The sequence below is a fragment of the Ictidomys tridecemlineatus genome, chromosome 3 (genome assembly GCF_052094955.1).
Source record: "Ictidomys tridecemlineatus isolate mIctTri1 chromosome 3, mIctTri1.hap1, whole genome shotgun sequence".
In the NCBI taxonomy this organism is placed as follows: Eukaryota; Metazoa; Chordata; class Mammalia; order Rodentia; family Sciuridae; genus Ictidomys; species Ictidomys tridecemlineatus.
The window spans coordinates 159007673-159033598 of NC_135479.1; the positions used below are offsets into that span (position 1 = coordinate 159007673).

General features: G+C 34.1%; 1 protein-coding gene across 20 annotated transcripts in view; it reads right to left on the reverse strand.

Annotated features, from left to right (window-relative positions):
- The window catches only part of Bbx (BBX high mobility group box domain containing), a 257863-nt gene that overhangs the window by 134783 nt on the left and 97154 nt on the right, over positions 1-25926 (reverse strand). For 16 of the 20 annotated variants that reach the window (XM_078044297.1, XM_078044296.1, XM_078044295.1 and 13 more), the window contains one exon: positions 15058-15131. The gene's annotated coding sequence lies outside the window, so the exon portion shown is untranslated. Of the gene's footprint in view, positions 1-91; positions 209-14852; positions 15003-15057; positions 15132-25926 lie in introns of those variants that run through there. The other 4 variants (XM_078044279.1, XM_078044290.1, XM_078044289.1 and 1 more) reach the window with 2 other exon arrangements.

Consider the following 25926-nt stretch of genomic DNA (forward strand, 5'->3'; position numbering starts at 1 on the left):
TCTGCACTGTGCCCTCACTCATTCTTCCCTCCAGGTACCACCAACTTTGCTCTATGAACAGCAGTTACTGTATAAATGCTGATGGACTTACTACAGTGGAACAATTCGCCTCTGGTATTTCTCAATATCCCAGTGAATCCTCCACATCTACAACATGCTGGAGATGATACCAGGTACTGCTAGAGGCTTGGGGTCTTCCTGAGGGTGCCTGGGACAAGAAAAACACAGAGAGAGACCAGAGACAGTCAGGAGAAAGACAGAGAGAGGTAACATGGAAACATCCAGAGGACAGAAGTAAAGAGCTGAGAGAAACTCGAGAGTCAGGACTTATAATATTAGAGAGATTAAGCAGCCAAAGGAACTCAGAGACAAAGAAATAGTCAGCAATCTTAACTCAGGTTTTGATTTTGAAACCACATTTTGGTATCAGTTACTCATGTAATAGGTACCCTCATGTTACTAAATGATGTAATTTACCATTTCAAATTGATTGCTAAGGTTTCTTTTGAACTTTTATCTATTAAAATTAATCTTTACCAGATTTCACCTCTGAACATTATCTGTATTAACACATATAATCCTCAAAACAACCCAGTTGTAAACAAGGTTTACACCCCCACTACCCCCCAATCCCCCCTTTTAGGAAATGGAAGTCAGGGAGGTTATGTGACCTGCCCAAGGTCACAAGCAAATAAATGATAATGGGGGCCCCAAATCTTCAGATTCCAAAATGTTTCCTGATATCCTATGGTGTCTCTATTAAAAAATGGTTATTATATAAACCTGAATTTTTTATAAAATAAAAGTCAAACTTTTATTCAGGATGAAATTTTTCTATCTTATGGGACAATGAAATTCCACTATTCAGGTTACTCACCAAGAATATTTTACTCTATTTCAATTAATTAATTTACTTAATTACTTATTGTGTGGTGCTGGGGATTGAATCCAGGAACTTGTGCATGCTAGCCAAGTGCTCTATCACTGGGTTAACATTCCCAGCCCCTCACTAATAGTATTTTTAAAATATATCAGATAAACTAAATCAGAATAAAAATATATCAGAATGACAGAAAATTTAGAACAGAAAGGAAGTGAACAGTCACTAGGCAATTTTTTTAATACATATTTTTTTTAGTTGTTGATGTACCTTGTTTTTTATTTATTTATAAGAGGTACTGAGGATTGAACCAGTGCCTCACACATGCTAGGCAAGTGCTCTGCCACTGAGCCACAACCCAAGCCCCACTAGGCAGAACTTTAACCTTTGAAAAGAAAGCTAACAATTTCATAATTTCAAAGTCTTATAATAATTGGGCACATTTTAGCTGACCCGAAAAATGAAAAGATGTTCTGCAATAAATTCTTAGTGTCAATGATGGTGGAATGTGATGGACATTATTATCCAAAGTACATGTATGAAGATACGAATTGGTGTGCATATATTTTGTATACAACCAGAGATATGAAAAATTGTGCTCTATATGTGTAATAAGAATTGTAATGCATTCCACTGTCATATATAAATTTTTAAAAATTAGTTTAAAAAATAAAAGTCAATTACCAGAGTAAAGGACTGGTCTCAAAGTTATTTCTCATGTCTCACCTAACGTTTACACTGCAATCCCATTTCAAGATACTCTATAAAGTAGAATGATTTAATGCATCACTCTTCTAAGCATTAGTATTTTCTCTTGAGGGATACTTATACTCCTCTAAATAATCATGCACTTTTAGAAGCAATCAGTGTAATTGCCAGGAAAGCTCCTTTGATACAAGTGCAGAACATGTTATTGGATTTCACAGCAAGATAAGACAATAAGAATACAAAGAAATTTCTGTTCAATCGTGCATCGATATATTTTCCATCATGTTCAGCAATTTTTAAGCCAGAAATTTTCAAATAAAGCCTAAAATACAGTACTGCTCTGCCCTCTAGTGACAGGCTAGGCTTTGCTAACTACATTTTTGTTTTTATTTCACTTTTGGGCAATAGTTAAGATTATTTTAAAAACTACAGGATGGCTGCTTTTTCATCCGTTGAGTAGTGAAAAGGGAGTCTTGGTTAACTTTTAAGACATGATTTATGGTTTGAACACAATGCAAGAAATATATAAAGGACAACTGTTCCTTTTTATTGGGATGGCCCACCTAAGTATTGTAAATTTTTTTAAAAAATTAAAATATAATCTCTCCGGGGCTGGGACTGTGGCTCAGTGGTAGAGCACTTGCGTGGCAAGTGTGAGCACTGGGTTCGATCCTCAGCACAATATATAAATAAATATCTGTCCATCAACAGCTAAAAAAAATTTTTTTTAAACAAAAATAATCTTTTTTTTTTTTTGGTATGAGGGAATGAATCCAGGGTACTTTACCACTGACTGAGCCACATCCCCAGATCTTTTATTTTTTATTTTATTAGAGGGTCATAGTTGCTTAGGGCCTCACTAAGCTGGTGAGGTGGGCCTCAGACTTGGGATCCTCGCTAGTCACTGGGGTGATATGCATGTCTCACCACAACCAGGTCTATCCTTACATTTTTATGCACTTTTTTGGAAAGGCAAAACATTCCATTTAGTTTCTGTTAAGAACTCTACAAATTTTATAGCTTTATAAATCCCAAATTGGTCAATTCCATTATTTTGGAGTATGACTTATCAAAATGAGTGTTATAGTGAATACCACGTATTGGTGAACAATTATCTACTAATAGAAATAGATTAAAAAAAATTGTTAAATACAAAACTATACTGAATGTAATTTAGCCTTAATTGTTCAAAAGGAGCTTCAGGATTTTACTGAGGGTCAATATAATCATTATGAAATCCGTTATTGCTTTACCAACATGCTTGGAAACATGAATCAAGGATGCCAGTTAACACAGTTGTTATACTGTGAATCACTCTAGTACTTTGACAGAAGGGAACTTCTTTGTCATAGTAAAATGTCCGTCCCTACTATCCCTTTCTTGTAAGGAATGGATGCATTTTCTAGAACAGCATATTTCTACTCTCATTTACTCAGTGTACCACTTCTGTCTACACACTTATGTTAAATATAAGCAATGTATTTGTACACATGGATATAAAAGGGTATATCTGAAGATAATTTATAGGCAGTATGATGTGTGGTTAAGAGAACAAACCCTGTAACCAGACTGCCAAGAGTTTGAATTCCAGGTCTGCCACTTATTAGCAGTATAACCTTAGGCAGCTTGTTTAACCTCTCTGTGTCTTGATTACCTCAGCTTAAAACAATGGGAATAACAAGAGGCACCTACAAATAGTAATGTTTTATCCCTTGGTAGGTGTCTGGGTTATACTGATATAATGCATTTATTAAAATTAAAAGATGTGCCTTTAAGAACTGTACACTTTTGCTAAATGTAAATTTCACACCAAGGGATAAATACATATGCTGAAGAATTTAGGAGGCGGTATAGTTGTGCCTATAACTCATTTTAAACTGCATCAAAACTTCAGTTAAACTAATAAGACATAGAGGGATATATTATCATAGATATGTCATAAAATAAATGTGGTAAAACCTTAATGGCCAAATCTAGGCAGATCATATGAGTAACCTAACAAAATGTCGAGGGAGCATACACTTACTTCTCATCAGGTCCATGCAAATATTAAATATATGTAACAGTGTCAAATATAAAGACTGCCTGACTTACTCAATGGCATACAGCAATATGCTGATTTAAAGAAATGAAAGGCAGGGCTGGAGTTGAAGCTCAGTGGAAGAGCACTTGGGTGACATGTATGGGGCACTGGGTTTGATTCTCAGCACCATATATAAATAAATAAAATATACAATATAAATAAATTAAAATAAATAAAGGTCCTTTAACAAATTTATACATTTGTTGATGAGCATTTTATATATATATATATATATATACACACACACATATATAGTCATATATATGTCACATATAATATATATACACACACGCATATATATGTATGTGTGTGTATATATATATACATACACTCATTTTATATATATAAAAGAAAGAAATGAAAGGCAGTAATCTATTCTTCCCAAGTTGTCAGAAAAGGGAAAGAAGTAACCAGATACTGAGTTTTCACCCTGAGGTGAATGTTTCAGCTCAAATTTGAAATACATTATCAAACTGCATGGGCCATGTAAAACATATAGTCTTTGAAAGTCAGACCTGAATCTGAATCCAAATTCTTTTAATTAGTCAAGAAGCACAGACATTTTATGTAATGTTCTGAGCTTCAGCTATCTCCTATTTTATAATAGGAATATTGGGTACCTACACCTAAGGTCATTATGAAGATTAGGAGGAAAAAAATACACTCACAGACATATATAGAAACTAGCACATAAAATACAAAAAACAGTGGCAGTTTTCATCATTTTATTTATCATTCCTACCTAAGGATGAGTCCTGCATACCTGAGACCACTTTCTGCAGATGGAAACAAAACTGGCTACACATCTGGTTCTTAGTCTAGAAATCGCATATGCAGGTAGCCCAAATACTCCGTAGAGTTTTCTAAATGATCATCATTTAAAAGCAGGCTTTCCATAAAGTATCACTAAACTTGGTGTAAAAGAAGAATTGGCAGTTACAGGGAACTCATTATTCATTCCTCTGAATGCCAATTATAATAAATATAAGTCCTGTGGGTGAGGAATTTAGGAAACATGCTCGCTGATGACATTTTAAAGAAGTAACTTCAGTGCATTTGAAGAAATGATATGAGCACCTGGGTAAACTGTGATTTGAAACAGTCTAAGGTAGCATACTTCAAGAAAAAAATAGTAAAACTATATTTATAGAAAATTAGTTCTACACTCCCAGGAAGTGGATCTGTAAATCATGATATATTACTCCCTGAAGACAGTAACTCGACATACAGTTCCAACTAAAGTCAGACTTAAGAACTTGGCACTGAGAAGGGGCATCTTGAAAACATTTCACAACAGGGCATCTGCCTTGACCATCTATGAAAACTTCTTTTTCCAAAGCTTTATTTACCTGTGGTTAGCTAACCCAAAGCCTCTGCTTTTGGCATTCAGATTTTCTCAACCTTACTTATGGTGAAACTCTTCCCCATCTTCCACAGCACCAAAGGTGGGCTTTTCCCACCACAGATCTGATTATTTTTCTTTCCTTCAAATACTCCTTAACAAATAGGCAAGTGTTGTCAAAAGTTCTATTCTTAGGTGTATTATCTGCTTTCACCAATTTTCAAAGTCTTAACTTTCCCTCAAGTGGTTTCCATCTTAAGCCAAATTCAACTCAAATTTAAAATCTAATCACATGAATATGATCTCTGCATATCAACTCCAGCCAACCCCAAACTTCACCCCCACCCCACCCCTAACAAATCAGCTTCTGCCATAATCTCTTTATGTCTGCTAGGTGTAGCAACAGTCTTCTGAACACAACTAAATAAAAGATATACCTTTGGCTTTTCAACAACTTTCACTGAGTCCTTCCCTCTTGCTATCCCTCTATACCAACACCCAAAATAAGTTCAGTCTTTTGCCAAGTTCCATACATAAATAGTTTTTAAATTGGCTTAGGTGACAGACACCTGCAATTCGTATTTGAGAAACAACAGTAAAAGCTAAATTCACAATGAAGAAATACACACAAACACAGAATAAAGAGCAATAGGCATTAGTATTTTAGAAAATCTTGAAGAAAAATCACTGAAGAAATCCTTATTAAATTTTAAGTATCCATTCATTACAACCCTGCACATCAGAAAATAACATTTGATTTTGTGAGTTGAATTCCTTCAACTAATGTAGATTAAGATACATCCACAGCATAATCTTCATAGTAGTCCCATTTACAGCTGTCAACACCCTATCAGAACAACAAATTTCTTCTTACCTAGGATAATGCTAAAACCCTGTATACTATCTTTCCAATACCTACCACTTTCCCACCCATTTGTATCATCTGCTCAAAGATTTTCAGTGGTTCATCTGCCTTTCAGGGTAGGGATGAGATAAAATAACCAGGACAGTCAAAGGTTTCTTATATCTGCCTTTCTTCAGTTTTTCATTTTAACTTTACCTGTCTCCAAAGGAGACAGATCGAAGGAGCCTTTTTCACCTGTCCAGACTTTTTCTATATTTCGTTCTGTAATAGTCTTCCTTGATATATCTAAGTAGGACTTTGGAAATTCCTCAGTATCCCCCCCCCACCCAGCCAGTGCTGGGGATAAAACCCAGGGTCTTAAAGCATTACCTTAAAACAAACACTTAAGCCCCACCTGCTCTTCCTCAGAACTCAATACTGAACAGCTCAGTTAGGTTTAGTCTTAGGTTCTTCTGACTACGTAGCTTAATATTCTAAATGATCACCCTATAGCCTAAAAGGGGAAAAAAGTAATCCATTTAAATCTGTCTTTCATTGAGAAATTACTTTAAGTTTCTGAAAGCCTATCCTTATCAATTTCTAGGAAGCAACAGTGAGCATTATGCAGTTCACAATCTAGAGGCAAATAAGAACATTTACAGCAATAGGAAGTAAAAGTTTAAAACCTTAAAATCTTTTCTGAGGTAACTCTAAACTCAAATGTATAAAATATTCTATTACAATGAAAATAATCAAAAAATTTGATCTTGATAAGTAAAAATTCACAAAAAGAGGTGGGACTGGGACATCTTTACTATCTATAAGATACAATATTCTTATTAGAAAGATCTATTTTCTCTACAACTATCATTAACAGAAACAACAATCAAACCTGAAAATTTCATCATTCAAATGCTTACTTTAGCAAATGAAGTGAAAGATCATCTGTATGCTTCCATCCTTCAAACAAATAGCCTGAAAAAAATACTGCTATAGAAAGTTGCTATTTATGGGGAATGACGGTGAGTGCTGATTTCAAAACTCTTCTTTATCGATTCTTTTATATATATACACCTATTTGGTTCCTCTAACAATGCTGAAAACCTAGTTGGTATTCACAAACTATATTGAGAAAATGGGTTGTTTCAGGTGCATGTCCATCTGAGCAGTGCTAGATGTATGTACTACTCTGCACATACACCTCATGTGCATGTTTCTGCACATATTTTGAAGGTTTTACTTATTTGGCAATTCTTCATAGTAATTAATGTAACACAATTTATTAGGACAATGCTCACCATATAAGTGGTAGCTAAGCTCTATTCAAGAAACCAACCGCTCTATATCCGGCTGGATCTCAAGAAACCTGTGGAGTTTAAGTGCCTATGGTAATGTTCAGTGTCTTAAAACACCACCTAACATTAAATACGCTGCCATGAGGAGACACTTGATAACAAATGTCCTTACAGTAAATGTTAAGGAACAGTGAAATAATCATGTAAGCCATATGTTTTATAAGAACAACATTGCAGTCCTAGCAGAGGTAAAACAACTAAAAATTAAACTAAACTAAGGTTACAGAAATCAATGCAAAGGTAAAACACAATATTCCTATTGAATATCTTCACAAATCAATTTAAATACAGAGAAAGCATAAAAATATTCCCCCAGAATAAATTACCAAAAAGTGGACTTCAGTCAGTTATTTGGTACATATTAACTGAGTCCAGGTACCATCCTACATATCTTAAAGCCCAGTGTGAACCAATTTGCCTATTTTAAATCTCACAACTTTCCATGCGCTCAACTAACAGGTTCACTAATCAAGTTAGAGAAGCACTTGTTAGAAGGCTAACAAGTCTTAATAAACACCTGTGATTAAGTGTATACAACAAATGAGCCAATAGGCACCCAGAACTGTTTTGCTATTCATTTTAAGTTCTCAGGCCCACTAAAATTTATTGATTATGGGAGTAACCACAAACTAAAAGACCTTTAATTTTAGAGAACATTCTTCTTCTTAAACTCAGTCTGGGAAAAAATAATTACCTGCATTAAACCAGGGGATGCTTATTAACACTAAGTTCAATGGAAAGTGGGATTAATGAAATAAAAATTCTTATAATACTAAGTCACCTAATGCTTACTGAGCAACCTCCATGTGCCAGACACGGTAAGTTTGGGGAATATACAAAATAAACTTTCTAGTGTAAATTTAAGTCCCTTAGTATTTGGAACCAGTCCTATGAAAGAACTACACTATACACTTCTATGTATATACACTGATTTGTGAATACACAGCATAACTAGTATACCAGTACATAAATTATAATGCATGGAAATATTTAGAAACATTAAAAGCAATTCCCCTTAAAGTTTGGATCAGAAATGTCCCCCAAAAGCCCACAGGTTAAAGGCTTGGTTCTCCAGATAGACTAGTGGGAAGTGGTAGAAGCCTTAATAGGTGGGTAGGTGGGGTCTTAAAAAGGAGAGAGGTCTCTAGATCATTGGGGAGTATGCCCTCATTACGGGCTCTTATTTCTTTCTTTTTTTCACTTCCCAGTCATGAGGTAAGCAGTTTTCCTCTATCATGTGGCACTACCACCATCCAGTACCCCACTAGATGCCTGAGAGCAATGATTCATCTTAATCATGGACCAGAACTTTAGAAGGTTACAACGAAAATAAATCTCTTCTCTGTAAGTTGATTATCTCAGGTACTGGTTACAGAGACAGAAAGCAAGTTAGCACAGCTCCTATATCATCCATGTATTTTCCTAGGAAAGCACACTTTAATGTAATAGAGTTAAGAGGGACTATAGAATTCAATGCAAATACATTTAAATTTATCAAACACCTTTCAAAGTACCAGTAAGTACATGGAAAGAAGTCATGCCTATATATATTTATACTGTCCTTCACTAGTAAATTTCACAATCTAGTAGATTGATCCCATTGTTAAGAAGAAATATACTGCCAAAATTCATTAGGTATGTTTTAAAATTTTAATCATTTCAGAAATAAACTTTCAGGGAAACTAAAATCAAGGTGTTCTAAAAGAGTTAAACTATCTTAACCAATTAAACAGACATCTACAAAATTAGATCACTGCTCAATAGCTTATCCTGTAATCAGAAAACAGAGGTGAACTGTTAAATTTTACAAATTAATTTAAAATTATTTGTACACAGAAGTGTTTAAGGGTTGAGCATATGTAGCTCAGCGGTAGTACACTTGCCTAACATACTTGAGGCCCTGGTTTTAATCACTAACCCTGTCTACCACCCACCCCCCAAATGGTTTAAGTCTCAAAGGTTTGTTTCCTTTTGATTTTATATACATTTTGTTTTGGACAGATATCAAATAATCAGAAATTGAAATTAATCCAGTTAACACAGAGCACACAAAACACAATCAACCAAAGATCAAGCAAATAAAGTTAATCTTGAGCCTATGTCAACACCTACTATTTGCTTACGACTAATCCCAAGTACTCATCAACTAATTAACTTAAAAATATACTATCTTGGGCTGGGGATGTGGCTCAAGCAGTAGCGCGCTCGTCTGGCATGCGTGCGGCCCGGGTTCGATCCTCAGCACCACATACCAACAAAGATGTTGTGTCCACCGAGAACTAAAAAATAAATATTAAAAATTCTCTCTCCCTCTCTCCTCTCTCTCTCTCTCTCTAAAAAAAAAAAATGTGTGTGTGTGTGTGTATATATATATATATATATATATATATATATATATACACACTATCTTACAGTAGAAAAAGGTACTAAAGTTCAATGAACTGTGCTTATCGACTATTCTTCAGAAATTCAAACTATTATGTAACTTAAGAACTGACATTAGAGGAAAGAAGGGAAAAAAGAAAAAAGAAAGGAAGGTAAGGCAATAAGGCAGATATATCAGATTTAGGGTTCCTTGACTTCTGCTAGAAATACTTCAAATACTTTTTTAATACTTGTTTTCTGTTTACCAAAATCTTAAATATATGTCATTTCCCTATTTGTATTCTCAATTATTTCACATAGTAAAAGAATACTGCCTTGGATCATGTGAATTGCCTTGATTAAGATGGTAAATAGAAACAGATATAATCCCCAAAAGTAACTCTCTTATTCATCAACCAAATTTTCAAATGCAATTTATTCATAAAGAGCAATGAAGACACATGGAAGTCAATTTTTACAATGATGTAATTCCTCCATTATACAAATCATTTCTGATTTTGAAGTTCTTAGACTTGATTCCTTCACTTGTAAGAATCTCATTTTCATGCACAGCAACTTCAAAGTGGAAGAAATATGAATTCAGTAATTTCAAATGTCTCCCACCTCAAAGGCACCAAAGATAATTTTAGAATCTTAGAAGACTATAGCAAACCATATTTCTTGTTTATATATTTTGTATTATAGAACATACTTTTTAAATATCTCCATTTCATTCTTTGGTAGAGGAAAAACAAATACCTGTTTGGGTGAAATTGTGCTGCCCCTTGACCCCCAAAATTCACAGATTAAAGCTCCTATCCCCAATGTGATGAGATGGGGAGGACCAATGAAGAGATTAAAGATTAAGTGAGGTCATAGGGTAGGACTCTAATCTAACAGAATTTACTAATTTTGAGAAGAGGAAGAGACATCAGAGCTTGATGACTCTTGTGAACATACTGAGGAAAGGCCATGTGAGGACACAGCAGGAAGGCAGCTATGTAGAAGCCAGGAACAAAACCAAATCAGAGACCACATTTACAGGCACCTTATTCTGTGGCCTTGTAGCCTCCAGAACCGTGAGAAAATAAGTGTTTGTTTATAAAACTACCCAGAAGGTGATATAGCAGCCTGTGCTAGCTTTCACAACCTATAAAGATGAGGAGCTTACATTTTTAGGAAGTTTTATTCTACTAATAACCAAGCTGAACCAGGAACTGATAGTAACACAGATGATCCATTCATAAAAGGAGTCTGGAACAATGTGAAGAAAAACTCAACAAATACACACCCCTCATTAACGTTTATATGCATGTGTTATTTAAATTAAGTTAATTAAACTGTCATTTTAGAAAGATTATAAGATTTTGAATAATTGCTCTGAATGGGTAAGAACTGTACTACAACTGTACTGGCTATATTCTTTATCACTGAGAGAAAGAGTGGATCCTGTTAAAGAATGTGAGCCACTCTGTGATTTAATAATTCACTTGTGCCAGTGAGAATTTAGATGTCCCAAGGACAGATAGATATATGTTCTCTTATCTTTAATATAAATTAGGTCAACATCAAGTTCAAAACATTCTCAAAACTTGGATAATATTGAGACAAGATACAAAAATAGGAGGTGGTGCTGCTAAAATTTTCTTCACCATGTAGAACAAATATTATTTGGTTTCAAAAGGAATCAGCTTTTCTGTGTTAAGATTTTTTGTTACTGTTCTCTAGTGAAGGCTTAATTAATTTGGACTCCTTAAAGAACTTCTCTATTGACATTGCCTCCTTACACTCTCAGAATCAGGTATAAGATTCTTGAACTTTTATCACATTCATTTCCTTTCTTTTTTAAAATGACACATAAAAATCGTACATATTCATGGGATACATGTGAGTTCCAAAACATGCATACATTATGTGATCTTCAAGTCAGAGACAGCATCTCTAACTCCTCAAACATTTAAAGTTTCTTTGTGGTTAAAAAAAAAAAAAAATTAAACTACCATTTCCTGAGGCCATTTATGTGCCAAGCACTATATCCGAAATTTGACACAACTGCCTCATCTTAATTCTCACATTCTACAAGGTGAAGATTGCGATCCCCATATGAAAACAGAGAAAGTTTCAGAAGGATCAAATAATCAACCGAATTCTTCCAATTAAAAAGTGCTGGGGTTGGGGTTGTGGCTCAGCAGTAAAATGCTTGCCTAGCACGTGTGAAGCCCTGGGTTCGATCCTCAGCACCACATAAAAATAAAAGGTATTGTGCCCAACTGCAACTAAGAAATAAATATTTTTTTTAAAAAGTGCCAAAATTTCTTTGAATCCAAAATGCATGTTTTACTATATTGTCTTACCTTCTAACCTATATGTATATATACATTTAAAAAACAACAAAAAAAGACACTTTTCTGACCATGTTGCTCTCCCTCAATCTTAAGGAACTTTAAACTATCAATTATTAATAACCTTCTGGATTTCTACACAAATGTAATCTACACAAGTCTGGTAATAGTGTCTTTTAATACCTTTAGGATTAATCAAATAAATATTAACTGAGGAATTCCATATGTCTAGCAATTTTCTATAAGACTTGGGAGATAATAATGCAAAGCCACTGTATAGTGAATATGACCTTAGGTAGAGTATGTTAGAAAACTCCCAGGATACAATTAAGCTCCCTACAATGTCTGCATTCTTTATCTCTAAAATGATTCTTGAAATTGAACTTAAGTAGACAAAGGCATGTGGCCAACCGTTATATTGGGTAAAATTATATTACTAAGGAAAAAAGTAAAATATTCATTTCTTCATTGCCTTTTTATATCAAATTAGATAATATCTGTCAAAGTTCTGTAACCTATTATAATTCATTGCCTATGCATAATAACTATCATATTTCCTCTTCTCTAATTCTGTATCCAAACTGCCATGGGTCTAGTATGCATTAGTTCTCATTTTATTTTGAAAATTACTCATTAAACAATAATGTAAAGCCTAAAACATATACTAAATAATGAAAAAAGTTCTAACATTCCCAAAACATTAAGACACTCAAACTGTATCAACTCAACTTCTTGTCATCAATGGTAACCCACATAACAATAACAAGAATACTCAAGTAATTCTAAATTTAAACAAATGTATTTACTGAAGGACTTCTTACAATCTTTAACATATATCAAGTGCACTCTGTCTCTCTAAAAAGGCAGTAGATGTTATTTTCAGTTATTATAGTTAAAACAAGTATTGTCCCTCCCTATTTGCCTTTCCCTACCTCTCCCTTCCTACAAGATCACTGACACCCTAAAACACAGGCTTGGACAAGTGACCTGCTTTGGACAATGAAATATGAGAAGTAGTGACATGTGTCATTTCCAAGCAGCTGTTTTAAGAGCCATAGCTCCACTGTCACTTTTATTTCTTCTACCACAAGACCTATGCATCATCAAAACATTGCTCCTTCAGCTTTGCTCCAGGAATGAAGAAGACACAGAACATAGAAGCAGAAGACTCATGAGAGACATGAACAAAAATAAGAAACTTTTACTACTATATACCACACTAAGATTTATTTAAAATTAATAATAAATTTAACTTTGCTTAAGCAAAAGTAGATCTGTTTCCCAGATCTACTGAACCCTGACATTTTTTTGGCCAAGTAACACATTCTAGTTTCTACATTACTCGTTTTTTTATGACATCTTTTTCTTAATTAACACAGTATCTAAGTTATGAGTGCAAGTATATACATACTAGAAGTAGTCTTCACCATCTTCAATTAAACTTTCTTCTTAAATTCTATCAGCAATTTAAATTTCTGCCAATTTCTCCTCTTAAGTCAATAACACTGTTTCATTGTGATAATCAGATTTACGTTCAGAAATCACTGATGAAACAGCTTGATAGTCAAGACCATCATACTACTAACTTAGTTTTTTGGAGAGGTCAGATTATGTATTCTGCCTTACTTTTTATATGTGTATTCATATTTAACAAATACAGAATACTGTTGACAATTTCAATTTTCCTTAAACCTCCCTATACATAATTTTCTTTTGGATTAGCAACTGAGAACATATGATATTTCAGTATCAATTTTTGGATATTCCGTGTCAATTCTGCTGATTTCATAATTAATTATATTCTGACTGGCATTCTTAAATTCAGAATATTTTTTCTAGCAAATATTCCTAAAGGATAGCACATTAAAGAGGAAAAATAGTAACAGCAGTTTTCTTATTGGCTTTGAGATTTTCTTGGTGTTTCAATACTTACCAAAACACACACACACACACACACACACCAAAAAAGAAAAAAGAAAGAAAGAAAGAGAGAGAGAGATTCTGTTGGTGTTTTCCTATATTAAATACATGTTTAACCTAACTTGCATACATTTTTACTGTGTGTCCAATCCTTAACAATGATATTCAGAAAAAAAATGACTCAGAGGCCTTCTATTTATGCTCATGGCATAAAAGCAACATTCAGTCATATACTGAAGGAAAGTAGATGTAAATATTAAATTTAATAAGCTAATAAAAATAAAAAATAATAAAAATCCTTAAAACAGAAAATGTTCCAGATTAATTTTCAATTGTAAAGTTAAAAAGTAAAGATTCTTTCCTGAAAACTGCAACTGAACAATATTTACTACATTTGTTCATTTTAATTTACACCAAGCTCTTTAGTCTTATAAATCATCAGTTCACAGTACAGTACACATGTATAAGTAAAGCAATCGAACATTTGATTCCTAGACTGGGAAAAATCTGTATAATTAACCATTACTAAAACTAAAATATTAATACCATATTTTAAAACAGACAAAAATTTTTTCCTAGAGCAACAGCTATAAAAGTAACTTATAAATAAAAGGATGAGTTTTAGAGTTTGATATAACTTGTCACATATATATATAATATATATATATATAAATTTGAACTTTATTAGTTTTCATATTTTAAGATGTTTCATGATGCAATTATATGCATCTTTATTATTTTTAATAGATAAGAAAAATTCCCAACTCTTTTGATACTGATTCACTTTTTGATTAAAACAACGATGATACTATTTTTTAAGAAACTGACAAATTACATATATATATATAAATAAAATTATATATGTATACTTATATATATCTATCATATATATTATTTTAGTTGTGTATCTCAGGACTTTTAATTAACTTCCACTAATAACACATTGTTGTAAAGAAACAAATGAAGAGATTCTGAATTTTTTTTAGTTTCATAATTTGAAAAGATCGAACTTACTTGATGATGAAGATTAAAATGTCACTGTAAAAATAATAATAAAAATGACGAGAAAAAATACACAACTGTCACACTTCTTGATTAGTACGGAAAGTGAATCCATCAGATGGGGTAAGGCTGAAACCAGCTCTAATAACACATAGTTCTTGACCACCTCACTGCTTCCAGGCAAGCAAGTAAGATGCACCTTCAGTGCAGCTCTTACCAGTCAAGTCAGGACTTTCCATTGTGATTACAATGGAACATCAGAACTTCCAGCGTCTGTGATGTAGCAGGATTCTGTGAAAGAGCCATAGGAAAGTGGTTACAACAGGGGTCAAGAAGGCCTTGCAAACAAACTGACATTAATTTTCCTTCAGCAAAATAGTCTCCTAATAAAATGAATTAACAATCAAAACCAGGCAAAAACATCCCTATGCCAACACGATTTAAAGGAGTTCCCCAGTGTTCACCATCTATTTTAATTTTAAAAAAAGACAACTCGCTAAAATTACTTAATACAAATTCTGAGTGTGAGGTTACATAAACTAAGAATTACAGGCAATAGCTTCTTCAGCTTTGGTCTAAAGTCGAATGTATAATTACAGGAAAACTCCCTGAAAAAATATACAGTTAAGTGACAGCCTGACTAAATTCGAGTTATTTTAAATGACTGGCCCAACTCAACTAGATAGTTTAATTAATCTTTTGTTAAAATTTTTTTTAGTTGTTGATGGACCTTTGTTTTATTTATTTTGCGGTGCTGAAAATCGAACTCAGTGCCTCACACATGCCAGGCAAGTGCACTACAGCTGAGCCCCAGCACCAAAATATTATAATTAATCTTTTAAGCATTTAAAAAAAAACGAAAGCAGCTAGGGTGAGTGCAGACACAGATTAAAAACTGTACCAAACCAATTATTTTCTAAGTATAAAGAACTAAGAAAATACAGAAACATGATCAAAATCAGCAAAAAGAATGTATATACCAATTAAATGGAAGATTTTACATTAGTAAAATTGTAAATAAAGATTATATATTTTATCATTTCAGTTTCTTTGTGAGATACACTAAGTTTATAGTTTGCTTGTCCACCTTTAACCAAAAAAGGATATTTTCTTTCCCTAAGCAGATTATGACACTACATTTCTTCTGTAAGCTATACAATATAGAAATTGGACATAATTTTCTGGTTTACACTAACAATACTATGAGTCATTTATGGCTTAGCTAAAGTTTTTTATTTTAATCAGTCACTATAATATGAAAGAAATGGCTTTTCACATGTGTAATAATTCAAGAGTAATTTTATCTAGAATTAAGATGATTCAGTTGTCACCAATGCAATTAACAAAACAGCAACAGGAAAAAATAGAACATTAAATGGTCTCATGTCACTTCACACAAGATACTACTCATTCATTCCCATATTTTGAAAACAAGTGTATGGATAAAAAAAATAAACCTAAATCTTTGAAGCTAAACTCAAAGATTAACATGAATATTTGTAAATTAAATGCCTGTTTTTAAAACTTTTCTGAAAACACAAAATTTTTAAAAAACTGATGAAATTAATGGTCTGAAAGTCTATAATTACCATAAAATATACAACTAGTGTTATTTTAAAAATAACTTAAAGAAAAACCTCACAAACTAATTTCCTAGTCATATACTTTTTTCCTTCATACAAATTCATAAAAGCAATATACACAACCGTTAAATAAATGAGTAAAAACCATTAAGTAAATAACTATACATGTCAAATAAAGAAATTCTTATAGACTAAAGTATTAATATAATCTGTATAGCCAAAATTGGGAGGAAAAAGGTTCATCGCTTTTGGGGGAAGGGGAGTGGTTTGCTAGTAATTGAACCCAAGAATTCTACCACTGAGCTACATCTCTAGCTCTTTTATTATTGTTTTTAATTTTTAATTTTTGAGACAGAGTCTCACTAAGCTACTCAGGCTGGCCTCCAACTTGTGATAGTGCATCAGCCTCTTGAGTAGCTGGGTTTAAAGGTGTGAGCCACCATGCCCAGCTCCAGAAATAATTTTAATAGTGTAGGTTTAATTCTTCTTTGGGTTTAAATATTTGTTTACATTTTCGTGTAAGATGTGAACATATGATATGCTATATGAGAAATAAAATGCTAATTCTTCTTCCATAAGAAATTATTTTAGGAGCTCAAAGATAAACTTCAGGTGCCCTGATAAATTTATTTCTATAATGGGAAATTTTATTTTGATCACTGTTCTGTAATTTATTATGAATGATACTATATTATTATATATGATACTATATTATTACGTATAATATCTATGGGTAAAGCAGAAGAGGATGAAAGAGGAAACTGACTATTCTGTGGCTAATATGGGTTGTTAAACTCTCAAGGAAATAAAAAATCATCATGGTAAACCTAAAAGCCAGTGAATAAGCCACAGAGGAGAGGTCAATTTCCAGGCTGAATGTCCTACCTGAATCAACCTATTACAAAATGCCCACAAGAAAAGCAATTATAGTGTGGCCTGTTCTGCATTTAAATTACAAGTATTTCATTTTTGATTTGACAGAATTGGATTGTTTTGTGAGATGTCAGAAGGTCAGATGAGCAAATGCCCAAAGCATGAATACAATGGTGACTTGAATAAGCCCTTTGATCAAAACCTGGGTGAATTTGTCCAAGCCACCTGGTGCCTGTCTATGTTCTCCAGGTCCCATGTTGGCATCTTCTCAATTGTCACTCCCCCACAGAGAGCCTTCAAACTCTGACTCCTCCTGGTTAGGACCCACTATAACTTACTAAAAACCTTCCCTTCCCTTTTGAAGGTCTCTTATCTCCACCCATGATAGTCCTGGCCAACCCTGACCACGCTCAAGATTCCCTCCTAGAAACTTCATCATAGCAGGTGAACAGTCTTCTATTAAATACCTATTATTTGCCTCTTAACACAAATAAGGCATCTAACTTGGCATCTGAAAGACCAATCTTAAAGATGTGGTGTAAGCAACCACTGAAATATCCCAAAGCAACTGGCTTTCTGGCACAGCTCACATACTGCCCCCTTGGGACACAGTGTTTTGAATAACTTATTATACTAAAAAAGGTGAGGTGCCACTTCTTACAATGAGGCAGACTTCCAATTAGTGTTAATGTCCAATGTAGCATTCAAAGGCACATCACGGCAAAATTCCCTTCTATGCCAAAATTGTACGTTTTATACCCTGATGTCACTACTACCTAGTCAGCACAGAAGGGACTCCAAGGTGACCATGTGCCTGCTTACATGGAAGCATATTTAATTCCCATGAATGACTGCTTTTCTGATGTTTTCATCAATTCTCCGGTTAACAGACTAAGCTTTAACAAACTCATTTTCATACATACCCCTAATTCAATCAAGCTAAATGAAAGTCATTCTGGATTGCAATTATTTGCTAAGGAACAATTACATTCAAATGAAAAAAAGAAATCAGTGGGCATGACATAATCCATGGTACAGATGCCTTTCCATTTATGGCACAAGAACAGCAAGAAGGGGGGGGGGGAAGCCAAAGTGCTAGAAAAGTAAATAAATTTTTCTTCATCCTCCTGAAAACAGAATACTTTTGCTTTTACACCTGAAAAAATCAAAATAGAGAACCAGAGAAAGCACATTTTTAGATTACTACTTTCAATTATGTTTATTATTTGAAAGAAGCTACATTTCTAAGCTGAGTCAGTAGGACCTCAGAAACAAATCCAGGTCACAATCTAAGCGTTCTAGTAACTGCATATGAACTAAATTATCCACAGGCTCACTCCATACAATAGGTTTGCCAATCTCCACTTTACAATGGGGTTTTCTTACATTTTTTTCTGTTTTAAAGCTTATTATTGTTATTCTTATGTTATATTGTGAATTTTTATGTTTTCCTCAACTCCTTTATGTATCTACTACATGTTTATAAATGAACTTAACTAAAAACTCCAAGTTCTGACTGTCAGATGATGTAATACCATCATGTTTGCAAGTTAAAAACTTCTTGTTAATTTAACAAAAGCTTTCCCTGCCCTGTGTGTGCATAAGGTTTTCCCATCCACTACTCTATGCAATCTTAATTTTCTCAATAGTGTCATCAGATCCATTGTACAATACTATGGTACTGAAAAACGGTGTTGTCATCTTAGCTGTTTTACAGTTTTAGTCAAAGAACGCCATGCCTCAGGTGACTGTGGTCCAACACTGGCTAGAACTAAAAATTACAAACAACCTTACTTGCAACTAAATCATTTGCTGAAATAAAATATCATCATAGAAATAAAGATAACTCCCAGGGACGTGTGTGTGTGTGTGTGTGTGTGTGTGTGTGTGTGAGAGAGAGAGAGAGAGAGAGAGAGAGAGAGATACAACATAATGTAAGAATAAATAAAAAGTAATCCACCTGTCTTTTATGGTTGAAGCCTAAGCCACAACTATTTCTGGCCAAGAACCAATATTTAACTGAAATTTCAAATGTCAGCTGTACTGAGAAGGTAAATCTTTTAAAGGACAATGCAAATCTGAATTACCTCCTTGACATCTTTCCACCCCCACCTTCATTTCCTCATGACCCAAAGCTTTTCAGTTAAGAAATATTAAAGATAATAATAAAGATAAGCAGTCTTAGGAATTCCCACCATATCCAGCAAAGTAGCTACTAAGTATTTACAAATTTGTCCATTTGTTAGGTAGCAAAGACAGAAAACTCTAGCATTCATTGATAACACGGGTCTCCTAAAATAGCAAGAAGATTTAATAACCTACTTCCCTCTAGTACTCAATATTGTATCAATTATAAAATTATATTTTTAAAACTACATACCACCTACTGTAGACCAACCAATGTGAATGATTCAACCTTTCACTATTTGAGAAAGTAAGGACCTATTATGTGATAGCATAACACTGCAAAAGGTATCATTAACAGCACAGCTGCTTTCTTGAGCTGATGTTCCAGTTCAGTAATCACATACAACACACGTACAGAATAAATATTAAAATAGTAAGCGAAAATTTTTTTTTAGTTAGAATGCAAAAGGATAATGTTACACCGATAAATTAAGCCGGAACATGAAGCATGATGACCTCAGTATACACAGAGTTAGAAGCACTGGCCCAGGATAGGCAAAACTTCGATACTGGAAGACAGATTTGCTGAGACCTAAGAGGCAGATCTGGCTATAGCACTAATTTCACATGGTAAAGCAGAATATGAAATATGGGCAAATGAGAAAACTATATGATTTGTCCTTCCTTTTTTTTTTCTTTTGTCCATGAACAATAGAGTAAGATCATAGCACAGTGCTGTGCTAAGCCTACTAGCCTTGATATAACACCCTGGAATTGTGGATCAATTCCTGAGCCTCTATCCCAAAAAACAATCCCCACGTCTTTAAGGATTGCCTTAAGAATTATTAAGAATTATAATGTAAAGTACTTGGCATATATTAAGTACTCAATAAATATTAAGTAATCTTCTCATCAGAGTTAAAATTAGACAGTAAAAAACATTTGGTAAAGTTTTATTGTGAACACACTGGAGTTGGCTTGCAAATTCTCAGCATTAAATGCTCAATGAATTGGTATAGTGTTTGAAATTGGTGTTTCACTATAGATTTTATTTTAATTTAGGTAGTATTCTATATATGCTTAATTCTGACAGTCTAAGCAATCACTTTTTACTCCTACCAATTTCAATGTGCATTAGCTGATTTGATAATATGGACATTTTATTATAATGATCACTTGTCCTAAGACTGTTGCTTCAAGAACTATGGCAGAACAGTGAATTTCTGCAGTTTCCGTAAGTAGAGATAGAAAATGAATAGGCATTAGTCCAGTCAGATGGCTTGGCAGAGAGGCACTGAATGTTTCTTTATACTCCCATGAACTGTGTAAATGTGACTTTGACCTTCTCAGGCAGGGAAAACTGCACATTTAAAGGCAAAGAAAAGGGCTGGGGTTGTGGCTCAGTGGTAAAGTACTTGCCCAGCACATGGGAGGCACTGAGTTCGATCCTCAGCACCACATAAAAATAAACAAATAAAATAAAGGTATTGTGTCCATCTATAACTAAAAAAAATTAAAATAAATAATAAAGGCAGAGAAAGTATCACTTCCAGAATGAGTACAAAAGCATGCTTGCCAGCAGCCACATCAGGAATAGTAACAGGGAACACCCAGGTACTTTAGGAAGACTCATAAGCTCTATCAAGCCACTAGGCACTAAACTGGAAAATAAACAGGATAACTATGGGACACCCCCCTCAGAGATTACATTAGCTCAAGCAAGCCTAATACATGTACTCTAGGAATTAGTTTGAACCTTCAGAAGGATTCCTGCCAAGTGAAACCCAGTAGACAATCCTCAAGACTACTTTGTCTTACAAAGTAAAAAAGGGTTCCCTTGGCTGCTTTTGCAACATCAATAATTCACAACATACAGAAAATCAGATTCTTACCCCCCAAAAAAAAACCCAAAGTCATGATAAAAGAGGTCAATAATCAGCATTTACATAATTGTAAATAGAAAATATTCTGTTCCAAGAAGTAAAGGGCATTGATCTTTCCTTTCTACTTTTGTTTTAATACAAATTACACAAAGTAAATCTAAAGAAACAAACTTAAAAATTCAATTTAAAATTTTGTGATTTTAATAAAAGTACATTTCTATTAAAATCTATATTTGGGAGGGAGGGTACTAGGGTGCTTTACCACTGAACTATATCCCCAGTCCTTTTTATTTTCGATTTTAAATCAGAGTTTCACTAAATTGCTGAGGCTGGCTATAAACTATCTTCCTGCTTCAGCCTCACAAACTGCTGGGGTTATAGGTGTGCACCACTGTACCTGGCAAAAAAAAATTTTTTTTCCAGTAACAAAAAATTCTACTTACCGGATAGGATCCTATTCCTGTTCCTTTCAGATGTGTCTAATATGTATGTGTCTGTTTATAAATATATGTATATATTTTTTAATTTTAGTTGTAGATGGACACAATACCTTTATTTAATTAATTTATTTATTTTTATGTGGTGCTGAGAATCAAACCCAGGGCTTCACATGTGCTAGGCAAATGCTCTATCACTGATTTACAACCCCCAGCCCCACAAGCATATTTTTGGCATGAAGTCACAAAGCAGTCTGCTTACAAGTGACTGACTGTGATGTGTCAATATGCTTCCTTTTTATTTATTCAAAAAGCAATTATATTTCTGGGACCAATAAGATCACATAGTAATTAGTTATTTTAAATCAGAAAACTACACGAAACTTTCCTTAGGGGTTACAGGGAAGTTCAATCACATTTCTATGGCTAAAACCAAGGCCCAGGAAAGCTGGACAGAAGGTACTCCAGCTGATTTTTAACCGAGTTGAGACAATACACCAAGTCTTCACAATGCTTTCCCCATTACTCCATACTGGTGCCCACAGGGTCTGATGTTACTTCCTATGAAACAAGCTATGAAATTGTAGAATCACAGAATGTTGAGGGCACATGAGAGTAAGGGGCCTCTTACTCCAGCCCCTTTGATGGCATAGCAAGATAGTGGCAGGAACAGGCTAGAACCAGGCCTCCTGCCTTTGTCCTGATTCCACAATGCATTTCTGGATTATCATCAGTTTGATCTAGAATTTGCTGTCCATAACCAGCAGGAGGCTCCAGACCATACTGTATACTCAACTCTTCCAATGGCCCATCACAGCAGCAATATTCAGCGAGAAAAGAACTATTAAAAAGGCCCTAACAATTCACACTCAGAGTTCAGAGAATGTTTCCTGAACATTTCCTGGAATGCTTTGTCTTTGCTAGACTGAAGGCAAAGAAAGACAGCACTTAGCTCTAGAAATGCAAATGTCAAATACATATGTTTCTAAATATTCTAAACAACACCTTCAAGTAAAGAGTCAATGCCAAACTGTGTGTGTGTGTGTGTGTGTGTGTGTGTGTACACACACAAAGGGTATAGAGGAATACTCTATACTTTCAATTTGGCTGTGAACCTAGATGTGCAATTAAAATAGTCTATTAGTTTAAAAAATATCTGATGTCAATTTACTTCACTTAGCAATGAGAATTATAAACGACTAGAGAATGACAAGCCAATACTAGTTGAGAATATAGGAACACTATTTCTCCCTTAAATGTACACCCCCCAGGAGAAACACCTAGTACCAATTTAAATTATGTCCTACATTGAAACGAAGCACATGCCAAACAATAACCACCTCTGTACAGTACAAATGCCCCACCAGTAATTAATCCTCAAGAAAATGCCAATGGGGGCTGGAGCTGAAGCTCAGTACAGCGCTTGCCTCACATGTGTGAGGCACTGGGTTCGATCCTCAGCACCACATAAAAATAAATAAAGCTACTGTGTCCTTCAAAACTAAAAATTATTTTTTTAAACAATGCCAATGGGGCTGGGGTTATGGCTCAGTGGTAGAGCTTGCCTAGCATGTAAGGCACTGGGTTCCATTCTCAGCATTACATATAAACGAATAAATAAATAAAGATCCATCACTAACTAATAAATTTTTTTTAAAAGCCAATGGCTTTACTTGCCACTGCTCCTAAGTCAATATTTAATACAAAACATTTAATTTAAATTAAATCAACTAAAAATATGAAAAGAAAATAGTCTTCTAAATATTTCCATAAATAGGTATAGACTTATCCTTTGCCACTAAATCCAGTGCATTGACACACAGAAATCAATGTTATATAACCCCAGGGCCACCAATTATAAGGACTACATGGCAAAAGGCAAAAGGCTTATCCTGAAGCACCCCTAGAATAACCTGTAATAGCTATGGTTCTCGGTCCTACACATTTTGAAATCTGAACTTCTTAAAATTAGCAAAATCAGACTTTGCCACTTTTCAAGTTGAAAAAGAAACTTGCTGTTAGAAGCCTTATTTAAATAGGAGAATAACTAGGTACAAAAACATATTTTCTATACTGGTTCCCCTTAAGCAGAAATTAGCAGACATTTGTTTTTGCCTACTTAGCATACCTTTCCCATTATGCACTTTGATTTTTGGAAAAATACTTCACACACCTGGAGTATACATATCTTTTGGGAAAAGAGTCCAGTACATTGAATGGGACTGACCTAATTTTACCTAAGTTTCAGAGATGAATTATCACCCAAGGTTGTCCAATCAGCTCTTATTCCATCTTCCTAGACACTGACGCTGGATGAAGACTAGATATGAAACCTGAATCCTGGCACAGATCACAAAATAAACAACAGAGATGTTATGCTACATTGCATTACTATCAGTACTTACATAGTTTTGTATGTAAGTATACTATATTACTGTAAGTAACTATAAAGTACCTAAAGTGAGAGAGAATGGTTTACAATTTTGTTGAAATAAGAGAAAAAGTACTGGACCACATACATACGTCCTGAAAAGAAATGAAAGGAAGAACTGATTTATTTTCCTCTACTTTGAATCCTATTTCAACAAATTTATTCAAAATTTCTAGTACATCATGGTATTCAGTAAGCCAAGATTTGTTTAGACTTTAAATCTCTTCTCCTGTTTCAGCATCTTATCCTTTAATTTACATTTCTTATAAAGAAAAGTTTCAGGTTTCAATACAAACATGGAAAAATTGGCAAATGTTAATTTGACTTCTAAAACTAATTTTAAGGATATTTCCAATACCTTGATTATGTATCGTGGCATATGTCATTAACAGTGACACATAATTCATTCTCCATGCAAACTTATGGCCTGAAATGACCTTCTCTTAGACTTAAAAGGAGGGAAAACAAAACAAAATGAAAACATTGAGTAGTTGGGAATACAGTGTCTTGCTTTGGAAAGTTATATATACTTCTGGAAAAACAACCAATTTTTGAGAGATTAAAATAAAGTAAAATATATCAATATTCAAACTATTCTGAGTATACTTCTTAAATGAAATCTTTACAGCTTAAAATGCATTTATAGTATTTTACTTTTACAGATGATTATAGTCACAAGGAACCAAAGAGTTGGCTATCATATAGTATATATGATAATAATATTCTTTACCAAATCCCTCATATCAGCTTGCTTGACCCAGGCCTCTTTTTCATAAAAGTTGAAATGCATATGAACGAATGATGAGGTCACATATGAACATCCACACATAACCAAAACTCTAAGTTCAAACCACGAGCTCTGTGGTGACTCAGATTCCAGACAGAGGGTGTCTCTATAATTTAAGAACAACAACACAAATACTTGTGATTTTCAAATATGAAATACATCAACAATTTTTATAGTATTCTAGAAATGCCAAAGGATGCTTTGGCAACATATCTATAACTGCACTCTACTGGCTTTGGAGGTGAACAGTAAGTAATAGGAATAATCATACACATTAGATCCCAGGTCTAATATGTGGTTCACAGCCTTCAACTAATTCAATCAGCACCAAGAGTCTTGTATAAAAAATTCTAAGGGATCCTCAAAATATAGTCTAAAATATAGACTTGAAATTCAGACTAGTACTTGTTTAGAGTAAGATCTGTACCATAGTTCAAGACCACTGCTAACAAAATAACCAGTTATTTAACTAATTAGAACCTCTCTTCACCCTATATCTCACTCCCATTATGCTTCCTCCCTCCAGAGCAACCACTTTAATGTGCTGAGAATTTTGTATATGCACTGATTTTATATAAAACTGAAAATGGTACATAAATAACAGGTGGAGGACATATGCTGTTAAAGGGGAATTCTAAACTGGATACAGTCGCATGCCTATAATCCCAGCAGCTCAGGAGACTGAGGCAGAAGGATCGTGAGTTTAAAGCCAGCCTCAGCAAAATCGAGGCGCTAAGCAACTCAGTGAGACCTTGTCTCTAAATAAAATACAAAATAGGAGTAGGGATATGGCTCAGTGATCTAATGCCCCTGAGTTCAATCCCTGGTACCAAAAACGGTTGTGGGGGAGACTCTAGGTTTCTCTTTTGAAGTTCCAGTACAAATGCATGTTAACAGACATTACACTTATGTTTAAAATTTCCAACTGTGGAGTAACAAGAATCGGTAGCATGTAAGCACACCCA